We start from the raw sequence: 4,482 nt of genomic DNA, 5'->3' as shown, positions 1-4,482 counted from the left end.
TGCATTTTCATTTTATATATAACTTGATATGACAACCACAGAATCATTGACCAAAGTTATCCTTATGACGATATCTATCAAGAAGTCCTGAATGATTTAAAAATATTCACAGGAACTGCATTTTTGGAGGAGAATCTTTAAGGCTTTATTTTACCCTACCTAATTAATTCTCTTAATCAACAAAAATTAACTTTAATAGGGTTTTATATTCTTTTGATCACTTAGCCAAATGTATGACTGTGATTTTTTGTTCTCATACAAAATCATCTATGTAAGCAGACAAACAATGAGGCAGGCACAGAACTGGATAGGAGAAGAACAGAATGGTATAGAGCTGGAAGACAGAAATTCTTCCAATTATTCAGATTGCTCTCTGATGCAAAAATTCATCTTTTAATTACCTATTTACTCCTATGGTTTGAATCAAAGAATACCATCACCTCAGAAAAATCAAAATTGCAAGTAATCTAAAGGACAATGGGAAGATAAATAGAATGTGTAATTAGGAACCAGTATATTACCAAAGATAACTTGCAGTGAAGCATTGCTATAAAACACACCATGAAAATAGTGAATAATCAGAAAAGAGAGAAGGAATACACATTTCTATACTGCCTACTATGTGCCAGGGTTACAGTAAGTGTCTGAGGCTGGATTTGAACTCAGGTCTTCCTGACACCAGGCCCAGCACTCTCTCCACTGAGTCATCAAGCTGCCTCTGGAGTTAGGCTATTGTGGAACAAGAACGATGGATAACAGAAGAATTAACTAAGAATTTAAGTGGAATCTACAAAATGTTAACATAAAGCCTGGAGTCATGAAGACTTCAGTTCAAATCCAGCCTCAGAGACTTGTTGGTGTTTGCTTATCGGCTACTAGTGTAGCTATGTGACCTTGGACAAGTCACTTGGCCTCTGCCTACCTAAGTTCCTCATCTGTAAAATGAGGGTAATTGTAGCATTTTTACCTCCCAGGGTTGTTGAGAGGATCAAATCACATAAAATTGTAAAGTGCTTATTAGCACACTAACTGATACATAGCAAGCACTATACAAATGTTAGCTATTATAATAATAATTATTATTATTATTTACATGAAGAAAAGTCTCCATTACCATATATGTGGTCTATAAAATATTTTTGGAAGGCTATGAAGAAAAAAAGTTGTGTAAAGAGAAGGCAGAGATAGATTGCAACATGCACTGATAGAGGAAGTGCTCACATCATTGAAATCATGAATCTACTGAAATACGGATGTAAGATGACAGTAGCTCTTTTGATAGTCATATCACACTATATGTTGACACATATTGAATTCACAGCTAACTAAAATCACCCAAATCTTTTTTTTTCAGTAACTGCTAAGTCAATTTTTCCCTGCCCTGTATTATATTATTGTTTTTTTGAACTCAAAAAGAGGGATTTCATATTCATTCCTATTAAATTTCATATTTTTAAATTTGGCCCATCAATAAACCAATTAAAATGTTTTTGGATTCTGATTATGTCACATAATACATTAACTGTCTCTTCTAATGAAGAATCATCTGAAATTTGATAATCATCTCTGTGACAGTTTCATCCAAGTAATTGATTAAAATGTTGACAAGAGTAAGACAAAGGAACGAGCCCTCAGGCTTTCTACTAAAAACTTCCCCTAGACTGACATGTCCATTAGTCAACATTCTTTCACTACAGTCATTCAGACACTTATAAATTCATCTAAATATATTGTCACCTAGTCCACATTTCTCTATTTTTCCATCAGGACATAATGAGATTTGTTGCCAAGTGCTTTGGTGAAGACAAGATGAAATAATACTATGGCATTCTCAAAATATAAAATATATATTAGTTCTGTCCCCCCAAAAAAGAAGTCTGGCATGATCCAGTCTTCAATCAGTTTAAAAATCATTAACTTCTACTATATGTATTATACTGTGCTAGATGCTAGGGATATGAAAGAAAGAAAAGACAATAGAACATAGTTCCTAAGAGTTAATATATTAGTTGTAGGCTGAGGAGAAATGTATAGAACTAAAATCCAAGTTAGAATCTGATAAACAAACACATGGAGAGATCAAACAAAGAAGGATGAAAGATTGCAAAGCAAGGGATTACATCTACTTAGGAAGATCAAGGAGGGCTTTATAAAGGAGATGTGATATGAGTTGGATCTTGAAGGATGAGGATACCAACTTTATACCTTAATGGTATAGAATGAGTCATATCCAGGCAGGAGGCAGAGGGTACAAAAACACAAGGAGTAAGGAGAGAAAAAGGGTTAGGGAATTATTAGTAGTCCAGTTGGCTCAAAACCTGAGTGTACAAAGGATAGTTGGATTAAATATAACTGGAAAGGTAGATTGAATGCAAAGTTTGTATGCTAAAGACAAAGTTAGGAAGTCTGTATTTTTTCTTCCATCAAAGGGGAATCAAAGAAGATTAAAACAACAACAGAAGAATGACTTGATCAGATTTTTGCATTAGGAATGTTACTAGAATGATGAAGAGAATGGATTAGGAGGATGGAAGAATGGAGACCAGTTTATCATAGTAATCCTAGATACAAATAATAAAACCCTGAACAAGGGTGATAGCAGTAGATATGGAAAAGAAGGACAGAAGAATGACAGAACCCTTCCTCATTAAATTCACAAATTAACATCACTAACAAATAGCTGGGCAGCTAGATGGCAGAGTAGATAAAGTACCAGGTCTAGAGTCAGGAAGACCAGAGTTCAAATCTGGCCTTAGACACTTACTAACTGTGTGACCCTGGGCAAGTAACTTAACCCTCTTTGCCTCAGTTTCCTCATCTATAAAATAAGCTGCAGAAGGAAATGGCAAATCACTCCAGTATCTTTGCCAAGAAAACCCCAAATGGGGTCATGAAGAGTCAGATACAACTGAAACAACTGGACAACAGTCATCCAATTCCATTTGAAAACCTCCAGCAAAAGGCAATCTATTGCCTCCTGAGGTAGCCTTAGTTAATAAGGGGGAAAAAAAATTCCTTCTAGTATCATAGGATTTTAAGCTAGGAGAAACTTTAAAGACTATCTAGTCCAATATTCTCATTTGTAGATAAGAAATCTGAAACTCAAATAGATTTGAGTGAGTTACCCAAGGTTATATTGATGATAAGGACCAGTTAGGATTTGACTCCTGATTCTTTGTTTCTAAATCCCCTTCTCTTTCCATTACATGCCTACTAAGTTTTGAGACTCCATGACAGGGAAGAAGAGTAAAAATGATCAACTGAGATGGGAATTGATTGGCTTGGGGGGAGGTGATGAGGTCATTTTGGAACATGTTGTGAGGCTTTGGGAAAACATCCAAATGGAGAAGTGCAGAAGAAAGTTGAATTTCAGTGTTCTTATGGAGGTCAGAGGTGGAAATGAGGATATGAAAATCACTTGTAAAAAAGTGGTGAATTGAAGTTTATGAGAGTAAGAGAGATAAAATCACCAAGTGACAGAGGAATATGGATAAAAGAGAGAAGAGGACAGAGGATAGAGGTTTGGAGAGGGCCTACATTTAAGGATGAGATCTAGAAAAAGAATCAGTGAAGAAGACTGTAAAGGAGCAATTAGAGATATAAGAATGGAATCTGAAGAAAACAGTTATGTGGGATTCTATATGAGAGAATATGAAGAAGTTGGCGTCGTTCAGTAGAATCAAATGCCATAAAATAGTCAAGAAGGAAGATAGAAACTGGGGTAGGGATGAGGGAAGCTCATATCCTTATTCAACAACTGATTTATCCCCATGCCTGCCTCTGGACCTTATATAGCACTTTTTAAAAACTCTCTACAGAAATGACACTTGACCATTGCTATTCTATCCTTCCCAATGCATATGAAGATCATTTTCCTTTACAGAGAAGATAGAGACAAAATTGAATTTGGATAGTTATAACTGTTTTTGTTCTCTTTCAACATAATATCATCCACCCCAATGAACGTACTTACCTAATTATTCCTCTTGATCTAAACATACCTAAAACTTTTTTTTTTTTGCAAGCCTCAACTTATTTTAGATAGTAGCCTGGCTAAAACTATTCTTACAGATTTATGCCAGTCTTATAATCTTCCTAGTTATATAGCTCCTCTTCCATTTTGTGAATGTTCTTTACTTACTTCATCAGTTATTTATATTAATCAAGGCCTCCACTGATCATCACAGCTAGAGATAATCCCTTTCTCTTTAAATACTCATGACTTTTTGATTTTCCATAATGAGTAATGTTCTAGCTCTTATTGAAGCTATCTTTATAATGTCTAAATACTAAATCATAAGTTTGTTAAGGGTGAGTCATATTGAGTCATTTTCCAACTTTGAATCCTAGCACCTAGAACTGTGCATCTCTAGCACCTGTCCCTGTCCATATGACTAATTCAACGTACGAGTAAACAACTTTATTAGATATTTGTCAAATTGAATTCCCTTTTCTACCACTTAATAGCCTTCTGACAATCAG

The sequence above is a fragment of the Petaurus breviceps genome, unplaced genomic scaffold, assembly GCF_028583685.1.
Source record: "Petaurus breviceps papuanus isolate PSGF00001 unplaced genomic scaffold, PetGlider_PUasm1.0 79, whole genome shotgun sequence".
Classification (NCBI taxonomy): Eukaryota; Metazoa; Chordata; class Mammalia; order Diprotodontia; family Petauridae; genus Petaurus; species Petaurus breviceps.
Note: the sequence above shows the minus strand (reverse complement) of the source record.